Raw genomic sequence first — 11,238 nt, 5'->3', positions numbered from 1 at the left:
CTAACCTCAAAACAAAGAAAGGCAAACTAAAAAATATCACTGGAAGGGACGGACACAGGGGAAGCTAAGGACATAGGCAGGTGTGGGCTTGGTGACCATGCGAACTTGGCTTCGGATATCATTCTAAGCTGGAGAAGTCAGGTAGAGTCCCAGGCATCTCTGAGGAGAGGGGATTTTACACTTAAGGGATATATTATTTTTTCTAATGACGTCTGATCTCTTGTGTTTTATATTGTAAGGAAACACAACAGTGTCTTTACATGGTCTCTGCAAAGGCTGTTTGTATCCACATGACTGCTTGCTCCTCTCTGTCCAAGGCTTCACAAAGGTATTTTGTAGGACATAAGACTCAGTCTTTTGGGAGAGCATGTGCTTACACTCAAGAGCCAGGACTGCACCTGAGGAACAGAGAATAGGAAAGGGGCTGCTGGGCAGATGTTGCACTGTGGTCATATGCCAGAGGCTCCAGGGTTAAAGGCAGGCGACTAGACATGGGCTGGACCCCAGATGCCTGTAGATCCCCTGCAAAACAGGGGTTGGATCTCCTAATTGCTAGGTGATGAGCATTAAGGACATTTGGACAGATGCCATCACAGCTGCATCATTCCTTGCAAAGCCGAGTCATTACCAGTCTCATTTACAAAAGTGGCTACTTAAGGAGCACACACAGCTTTACCCCATTTAAATAAGCAAAATGGCATTTGAAAGCAATTGTGTTCTTGCCCTGCCACATCGTTGTGTACCCAGTGGTAGATTACTGTGCACAAGTCGAGCTGATCGTGCTGCTGTTCAGCAGCTGTCATCAGCTGCAAGAGAGGGGAAACCAAAAAGCAAAGCTCATCAAAGGGGAGAGGTGAACGTGGCATTAGCACCCTCCATGACTCCCTTTCCTGGCCTTCCTCCTGGGGCCGTCTCCTCAGAGCTGCCACGTCAGCGTGGGTGCACTGCAAAGAACAATAAGGTGGTCTTACATGTCCTTCCCAGCTCGTAGCCTCCCTTACCCTTTTCAGAGCCCTGACAAGGGAGGCAGCTCTTCCGCAAAATAGCCAAACAGGTTGGTTAGTTTAGCTCCTTCTCTTACGTCCCTTTTCAAATATGTTCACGGGTGATAGAACAGTAACTCACACATGTTTGTTGTAACCCTGATGGTCTAAAGGCATCATCAGGGCTTAGGAGAGAAAATACAGTGAGGTGGCCTTGTAGGAGACTTTGAAATGAGTAATATTTTTGATTAAACCCAGAGATTGTATCCCACTGGGTTTTACCGGTGAGTCTGTTTTAATTCTGAGAAATAATAAATTCATAGAGAAGCCTGTAAGTGTAACCAGTGTTGTTTGTTGTATCTTGGTCCAGAAGCATGTCATTCTTTTTAAAGGTGATGCCTTTATTTTGGATCAAAACTTGGTGGTTTCTTTTAAAAGTACTGCAGTGCCCTTGTTTAGGTAGCAGTTTTTTTTCATGCAGTGTGTTTCATCATTTCTGCTCTTGTGCATCATTTTTCAAATCTTCCCTCATCAAATTACCACAGCTTTAGGGGTCCTGAAGAAATGAGAGTAATCACTCACTGTAATTAAATGTTTCATATTTTATTAGACACTGTGTGCAATATGCAGCATGGAGATCTCATACGAAACCTGCCATATCGTTATATATCTCTCTCATGCACCTGATTGAATCAGTTGGGGCAAAGATTTATTTCCCTCACAACTTTTGTGTTGCAGAGATGATGTATTGTGTTGTGTCAGGGAGGCTTTGTCATCCAAATCGGCAGCTGCCAAGAATGGCCTCACCTGTGCCTGAGTACGACGGAAAGGGAGAAAATACGAAGTCATGTTGTATTGGATATGGCCAGTTCTTCTTACCAAGTTGAAGAGAATAAAAAAGGACTAAGTAGAGGCCCACAAAAGCGCAGACCTTTGCAGTGCATCCCAGTCTGCCAGTGGTTCTCAGTCAAAGCTTTGAACAGCTGTAAAAGGGAGCACTGTTTCCTTGTCCAGGGCTCAGTCAGCCAGGCGAAACAATTAAAATTGTCCATGTAAGTCCCAGAAAACTATCAAGAAGTTAGGAGCTGTATCACTGGGAGGATTTTGTGGTCTCAGCTTTCAAAAGCAGAGGTGTCATTAGTGAATTTATGGGGATACTTCGAACAGCAATTTACACTGTTGAAACATAAATTATTGAGCAGACTGAAAGAACTAGCTCAGAAATAAACTGAATAAGTGCCCACAACCAGCAACTCATAAAGAAAGGAGAGAGAGTGATGCTAGCTATAAATGCCTCATCTCCTGTGTTGGTCCTGAGGGACCTGTTCAGGAGTTGCTGGGAAGTGATGCTGTTGCTCCAAAAGGAATGAGGCTCTTTCCCACATTTACTTATGTCTTTGAATGTGTTCTTTAATTTCCAGATCTATTTTTCTTTATCTCCTGGGTAGAAAATAAGAAAGGAGAAACACTGTAGGAGCCACATGAAATGTATTTATTGAAACCCTGATCTCCAGAGAGATATAGAAGAAACCATGCAAGCCGCCCAGTGAAAAAAAAAAATAATAAGTTGCAACAGAGCAGGAAGTTCAACAATAACAAAAAAAAAGTGGGGGGGGGAGCCACAACTATAAAATTCAGAATGAAAACAAAGAAACCACATGAAATACCTATTCCAGCACAGAAGAAACAAAAAGGGAAAGAATAACTATAAAGGAGATATATTAAAAATGACCTTAAACATAATGTTTAATCTGTACCACCACACTAGGTTGCTTGGGACCTGTATTTTGAGACATCAGCACATTAAGGTCTGGATATTGCCTTGGAAACCTGAGCTAGCATTGTCTACTTGGACAACCGTGTCCCCATCACCGCTCCTGAGGTCCGTTGTGTGCAAGGGAGAGGGTGAGCATTTTCCTCTTTGTGCACTGCCCAAGTTCTCAGTCCTTCTTTGCAGCAGAGGGGAGAGTCATCATTTAATTACAGCGGGCTGCTTGAGTTGCAGGTTGCCAGTATCGTTAACAAGCTGGTTTCCCATGGTACTAAACAGCGTAGTCCTGAGGACAGGGCTGAACTGGCAAGCAGGGAACCTGCCTGCTCCACACGGGCATGCCCTTGGCCTGTTGCGTGACTATGGGCACATTGTGCCACATCCTTAACAGGATATTTGCTAATATTTTGCTATTTGTAAAACACAGGGGGACACATATAAATGTGTTTGTGTGTGTGTATGTTTGTATATATATATGAATGCATGAAGTGTTACATTTTTGGCCTCCTTGATGCTTAATGCAAGTTGTTTGTATTAATAGAAAACCAAATTGCATAGTCCATTTTAATTTTTATTTTAAACTTAGTAGCTCTCTTGAGATGAGCAATGCTCAGGAGGCAGCATGCAGCTACAGGGCATGCCCTAGGGATGGCAGAGCTCAGCAGCCATCAGATCATGCCCTCCTGCAGCCCTGATCCACACTCCTGCCTGTGCTAGAGCTGGCTGGAGGGGATGTCATGCTCCGGAGAGGTGGCACTGGGGCACATATGTGCCGCCACACCTGATTGTAGCTGGGAACACAGCTCAGTTAGCTCCATTGCTCACTTCTTCGTGGGTTTTTCACCCAGAGTGAGCAGTTGAAACTGTCTTTCCCAGGGAAGAAACCTGATTTCCAATGCCAGTTCCATAATCTGACAGGGGAAAAAATAATCAGCCATTTCACAGCCGAGGTGTGCACATGCCACCAAATCCACTGTGGGCAGAGGCGGGGGCCGGTGTTGGGAAAGTTGCTGGCTCAGCGAGTAGTGACAAAATGCTAATTTTAACAGTTCATCCTTTTTTGAAGCACTTGAAAAATACATTGTGGGCAGATGTCTCATTTATGCGAGAGGGTTTTAATAAAGTCTACAGCTTTGCAGCTCTCCCTCTCTGCTTTGCTGAGCAGGCGGAGACACAGTCTGGCACATGTTTCTTTCTGTGGGACAAGCACCTAAACCCAGGATATTGTATTGGAAACCTGATCTGCCTTATACAGCAACCCTGGATAATGCTTTCCAGAAGAATAAAACGGCAGCAACGGCGAGGCTGTACAAATAATATGATGAATGCATGGGTATCTTTTTTCCTCGATGTTTGCATCACAACACATGCACAGACAAGTAACCGTGCTGAAGCACATTATTAATGTGCTATATCAATTAATCAAAAGGTAGGAAATGCCAGAATGAAGATTGCCTGTATGCGCTTACCTCGGTTGCTCTCATACCTTTTGCAGCATGCATGGTTTTAAGAAGATCACATATTAATTTTCCCATATACCTATGCCTCATTAAGTGCACAGGGCAGATGAGTCCCCTTAGCGAGCAATTATTCAGTGTTTTATTCCATCCTTGCTATTTAATACGAGGTTTTATACCTTATTTATTACTCATCCCTATAAATCCTGCTGTGAGGACGAAGTTATTAATTGCTTTATAGGTTTTTCTGTGGTACTTACCATTATAAAGCCTGAACATTTCCAAACAATAATGTAGGATGATGGTGAGAGCTATCTCCATCTTAGAGCTGGCAAGTTGAAGCGTGGAATGATTAGGATCAGAAGTATTCCCTAAGTTTAGACACTTATTTTTGAGTATATGGGATACTAGACTATTTATACCCAGACTTTTTGTGTTATTGGAAGGACATTTGTTTCACCCTTGAGGTTGGTATATCTTGCACACTTGATGCCATTGAAAATAACAGATTGTGACTATGTACCTGAAGTTTGTACTGTGCTGTAGTTGCTGCCCAAATGACAGCAGCGTGTTCCTTCCAGTCCACTGATTTTGGGTTAGGATATTTTTCGGTTCACTTAGGTGAAAGATGAATTTTTTTTTGTAACTAGTAGAGGACAAACAGTAAGCATTTCCAGCTTAGGGCTTAGAACACGAGCCATTCATCTCATCTCCACTTTTGATTCAGGGCTTTTTCCCCGTACTGAAACTCCAGTCTCTCTCTTTGAGCTCCTCATGCCGGCTCTGTCTTTGCTCAGTCTACCAATATTGTTGCAGCCTACAAACGTAGCCAAGAAAAAATACTTAAGCAAGAAAACCACTGTTAAAAGGCAGCATTGGCAAGAGAACAAATAGTTACAAACTTCCCACAAAGACATTGAGGCTGTAATTTGAAAGAAGATGCTTAAACATCAGAGAAATTTGCAGTGGCCTTCTACCCAGGGAATAGGCAAAGAAAGGCACTTTAAGATGCAGGTGAATGAGATCCCAGATGAGCAAGCACATATGTGGTGCCTCCAAGAGCTGGGGTTCCCTTCACTCCTGTGGACACTTGTCCCTTGCTCCTACCTCAGCTGAAGCAGGTTCCTTGGTTTCATCAGGTCCCTTCTGTCCCGAGCAGGGTGAGGGGAGGTGCATGTAGCACAGATGGGTTGAGATGGGCTTCTTTGGCTTTTACCTTGTCTTCAGGGCTATGAGTCCCTGGTCATGGCAGGCAAAAGGGAGAGCTTTTTTTCCCCTGCTGGACTTGGTCACTCAGCTACTGAAGGTGGATGGACAGGGGACCGAACATCTCTGCAGGTGTGAACACACCACGATGTGTGGAGGGAAGGTGTTGCTTACATAGTCTTCAGGATTTCAATTGATAAAATCAAGGTCTCCACTCAGTAGGGGTGATTTTTTAAACTTACAAGCTGGACAAATTTGGGAATGGTCTCACAGTGTGGCAGAAGGCAGATGCATAGGGCTAAAGCAGTCTTATTCAGCTTGTCAAATCTTTCCCAAAGGTTAAGGGACACCCTGAGATGCTCAGAGTGAAGGCCTCGAGTATTTTTTTTAATAAAGGCAAAGCAACGTATCTTCCCTAGGTAATTTTAAGTGTCTGAACTACAACTTTCTGCAATTTCTACAACTGCAGAAACCAATACTACAGACACCTGATGCAAACATCTGGCACACACAAATGTTGGTTCAGGCAGTCAACATTTGGTGTATAAGGAACTGAAAACAGCGTCTTACAATAGGAAGTGTCTGGTAACCTTAAGAATGGGTAGAGCTACCAGCCCTAACTGTAACATTTAATTTCATCACCCTGAAGCCTGTTGCAAGTGCCCTGTGCCTTTGCTGCATGTCCTGTCATGTTGTTACACACCAGGAAGCTCCCTCATTCTCTATGTGATATGGACACTGAAATGGGGATACACACTTTGTATTTTGTTTTTGGCTACTGGGGCTCACCAGCTGTGCACTGGATCACACCTGTGTGTGTACAGAAGGAAACATGTGCAAGGATGCTTGAGGTACTTCCCACATGACTGATTTCACTTCGGAGCTATGACTGTGTCCTGGCATTCCACAACAAGTCTCAGAGCAGGGGGTTTCGCCCCCTTGCCCCACTCCCCAGTGAGGATGTGCCTGTTGCTGCTCGGGGTGGTTCCTCTGTGGTGCCCGCTACACTGAAGGTGGGGGCACAGCCTTGTGGTCCAGATATTTCCCCCAGGCAAGGAGCCACAGCATGGCCAAAGCGGCAGCGCACGGCATGTTGTAGAGCCCGTCTCCACAACGACTACTGTTGAGACAGTGTGGAGAGGAGGAGAGGATTGCCAAGGGAGAGAGGCAACTGGACCACATTTTGGCATCGCAACCCCTGCGTCAGAGATGCAGAGATGTGGAAATCCCTCCTATGGGCTGCAGCAAAGAGAGGCAGGACAGCAGCATCATTCAAAGTGATGCAGGATCACTGCCAAGCGGAGGACGTGGGTTATGTACATCAATGGGTGCTTGTTTGTCAGGTTGCTGGGTGAAGAACGAGCCCCAGTGCCTGCCTGCATGCTGCCAGCTCTTGTTTGGGTCTGGGGGGCAGGAGCAGCTGCTCTGCACAGGTCTGTGGCAGGAGCTGTGGGGTGCAGCAGCCACAGCACAGGGGGGTGAGGAGCAGCTGGGCAAGCAGAGCATTACCATGTGAGCGAGTCCCTGCGAGGTGATGGTGCCCCAGACTTTCAGACACGTTGTAGAAACCATCTGAAAGTGTGATCCCACTTTTAAATGGCAAAGTTGCTGAGAGACATGTGGCAAGGACATGCTCACAGGAAGGGAGATGTTTAGTATTTTCTTCATGGGGTATGAACCCTCATTTCCCACATCTCAGGACACTGTCCCAGCTGATGTCCTTGCTCAGGGCTATAGGAAAACTGGTGGCACTCTCCTCTCCCCTGTTGCTGGTCCTGCTGCAAGGCAAAGAAACCAAGCTTTGCCTGGTAAGCAAGAAAGGGCTGTGTGACGAGGACTCAGAGAAGGGAAAATCCCAGCCTTGGTTGCCAACACCGCTTCTATGTTTCATCAATGTCCGTTCAATGTAGCATGCAGGAATAATGCAAATTTTGCTTGATTGGTACCTAATTAAACTGCACCCTAAATGCTTTTACTGGATCTGGCTCTGAGTCATATTGCAGATTCTGATCAGGTAGTGACCGGGAGAGGAGTCTTTGACAATACCCTCTAAATGCCTTTTTAAGATAAAAATCAATTTTTTTCTACAAGCAGAATAAATTACTGGGCTTTGTTCCTGGCACAGTGAACATAAAAATAGCCTGGCCATAGTCTCAATCTATAAACCTATAGCAAATGAGAAAAAGAATTGCTTTAAAGTAGATTTTTTATAAAACATCTACTTGGGATGGCCTGAAATGAAAAGGAATTGCTTTATCTAATCTTGCCAGGAAAAGCATTTCAGCACAGAGGAGTATGAAAGTGAATACTTGACCCTCCTGGAGGCCAGTTTCCATATGGGGTCAGGCAGAAAGACAGCACCTGATGATGGCTGAAGATAAATCCAGGATAAAACATGGAGGCTGACTGAGAGTTCAGGCTTTGTGGTTTATACTTGAGCCTTATCGCTGCTGAAAGAAAATTGAAGTGATTATATAGTACTTTGAACTTAATGGAAAGAAGAAAGATAGAGAATGGTTGATTACATCTCTTCTTGAAGTCATTCAAGTACAGGCCATTGCCCATTAAACTGTTGCCAAGGCAGCATTAGCTGGCAGCTATATAGCTCAGGATCCTTTCTCTGTCCTTCCCTGGTAAAGATTAACCATATCATCTCTCTTGCTTTCATTCTCAGAGCAGGCCAGAGGAAAAAGCACAGCTTGGAGTTTCGGTGCTTCTCCATTGCCTTCAGCCTGGGTCCAGAGCAGGCTGCAATGAAAACAGCGGGATGCTTGGGATCCCATGAGGATGGGGCAACCTGATTCACAGGAGCATAAGAACATTTCTGTAAAACAAGTTTCAAGCTGTAACTCCCCAAAAGTTCCTTAAAGAGTAAAATTACTGAGAATTACTGTTTTTTTTTTCAGGAGACTCTCACACAGCATTGAGGCCTGACTCATGATTGTGAATTCTCCTGCTTGGCAGGATGCAGCACGTAAGGGAACAACCAGAGACATGCGTGTGCTAGGTGCCCTGAGGTGCTGCAGGAAGGCGTTTGCCTGGGACCTGATGTGAGGACACAGCTGGGAACAAAGGTGGCAAATTTTAGCCACTACTAAGAATAAAATAAGTTGTCACACAAGTTATGTAGCTGTCACTAATTCAGACCAAACGGGCTACCAACTTGCCTGCGGTGGAACTTTAGGAGTCATAATGAAACTGTAGTAGAGTGAAAAGACAGCAGAATGAGAACCGGCATTATAGTGACATTGTGACTGTGATCAAATCACTGCATGTTCCTTTCGCAGGTTCACCTTGTAGGGTCAACTCAATGCCTAATAATGGCACCTATCATCAGCATTAAGTCACAGCAGAAAATGCTGCATCTGTCCATGAGATGTCCTCCATGGCTCTGCAGAAGGATTGTACGTGTCCATAGAAAGATGCTGTCCTGATTGGAGAAAACAAAATTGAAGCTTGCACTGAACTCCACGTCACTAAGAGCAAAAGTGCTCAGGATCCAAATGGTGGGGAACAGAATAACGTCGTGCTGAAGCAGGCAGAGCACTAGTGCTAAAGCTGGTGCCTAGACATGTATCAGAGCTTATCATGAGCAGCAACAGCGAAGATTTGAGCCTGTCAATCAGAAAGAGCAAGTGTGAATGCACCAACTTTCACGTGAGGAACTAAAAAGTATCTTTGATCCTGCTAATATTGGGTTGCATTCTTTGTAAAAGACTTGACTTCGAGCTGATCTACCAGTCAGCAGCGTCCTCTTGTCTCCTGTTTCAAAAGAAGGGCACGAAAGATACTTGCACTACATTTCATTCTAAAAATAGCTAAAATCAGGGAACTAGTGAGAACTTTATTATTCACAGAATCATAGAATAGTTTGGGTTGGAAGGGACCTTAAAGATGATCTAGTTCCATCCCCTGGCCATGGGCAGGGACACCAACCACTAGACCAGGTTGCTGAAAGCCCCATCCAGCCTGGCCTTGAACACCTCTAGGGATGGGGCATCCACAACTTCTCCGGGCAACCTGTTCCAGTGCCTCACCACCCTCACAGTAAAGAATTTCTTCCTAATATCTAATCTAAATCTCCCCTTTTTCAGTTTAAAACCGTTCCCCCTTGCCTATCGCTACACTGTTCTTCCACTAGTCCTTTACACTATTATTCTTCCACTGCAGAAATGTATGAAAAAGAGAGATTGCTGTCCTGCATATAACTTAATATCAAGTTTAGCCACAGGAATCAGGCACTTGTATGTGAATCCAACCAACCAGGAAGACACAGAAGAGGGAAAATTACTCTTCATTCAGAAACAGAAAAATCACTTTCAAGTGGTACATTCTTGGTCTGCTCCCACTAATACTGAGGTAAATGGGATCTTGTTTGGGGGAACAGAAAGAGTGTCTGAGAACTGTTTAGGTGCACTAACATTCTGTTTTAAGGGAGCCTGATACCATTTTCTTTGCTTGTTTGCAATGTGGCCAGGCTGTTGCATGTTTCTTACTGAATTCAATGAGTGGCATATGCTAAACTTAGTTTCAGCATATGAGAACAGCCTACTGGTGCCTCAGAGCAACACCACCAGTGCCTCACAGTCATGGTCTCCAGAAAGGCTCCAGCTCCTTTTTCTTCCCTCTGCATCCTCCCCATGTCCTCCCTTCTCAACTCCTTGCCCCCACCAGTAGATATCTGGGGGGCTTGGGGTTCAGGTGAGATGTGCCGGCTGGAGGAACTGGTGCCCTGAAAGCTTGCCTTCACTGAAGAAATTCTTCTTCAGTGAAGTCTTCTCCTGTAAGCAGTTACTAATTTTAACAAAACTAGAAATTAAGACTTTCTGTCCCTCTGTCAAATGTGATTGCGACTGGCAGCGAGCTTAAAAGCTCAGAGGAAAGAGGGCCCAAGAGAAAAGTAGTAAAATCTTGCTTTCTTAGGAGATTGGTGAAATGGGGATAAAAATAACCAGTTTGCCTGGTCTTCAGCTGTAAATTATCAAATGCAGGCATACTGCCTGATTTTTAGTTATGAAAAGATGGCAGTTCTTTAAAAAAGGTGGAAAAGAAATATGTGCATGTGTGTGCATAAGCACATAGGAAAAAATGGTGGAATAACTTCAAAACTGAGTTTAGACAGTGAAGACAAAGAACAAGCTTTCTGGAGACAAGCTCAAACCAAAGTCCTAGTTCAACTCTTTTCTGTACTTTATGGAAGAGATGATGCAGATCTAGATCCACACTCAAATGCCTTAGTTCAGTAATGAACTCAAGTGGCTCACAGACCCTGACATCTTTGATGCTTAGAAAACCTCACGTTTCACCCCAGACAGAAGCTAAAAGTCCCAGCACTAAGACTGTGGCTCCTTTCTCATGATGACTTTCTTGGTCTTACAGTCACACTTGCATTTCCAGAAGACATTAACAGATTTTGACTTCTAGCAGCCATTACTTACTATCCCTTCTGAAAAAAACTAGGTGTTTGTGAAACTGCTGTGGTCCTGGGCCCCGTTCAGTTAAGTAATGTGTCCTAAATACCGGAGGTGTTTCAGGGTGTTGTTCATGTAGCAAGAGCTTCACCTTGACACAAGAGTCAGGTGAGGCACAAGAGCTCTGTTGCTTAAAACAACCTCACAAGTATTGCAGGGTGAAAAGTTGAAGAAGGAGAGGTGAAAGATGCTTCTTGTTTCTCCTGATGGCACCTTTGCAATGCCGGGTACATCTGTGCCCACACAAAAAGGATTGTGGCTAATCTCTTCCCATCCTGGAGATTGGGTCAGACTTCACACAGTGTGAAACCTCTGAAGAGAATTTTCACCTGAAGTGTTGTGGAGCCGTT

This window comes from Larus michahellis, chromosome Z (assembly GCF_964199755.1).
Source record: "Larus michahellis chromosome Z, bLarMic1.1, whole genome shotgun sequence".
In the NCBI taxonomy this organism is placed as follows: Eukaryota; Metazoa; Chordata; class Aves; order Charadriiformes; family Laridae; genus Larus; species Larus michahellis.
This window is presented reverse-complemented; position numbering follows the sequence as displayed.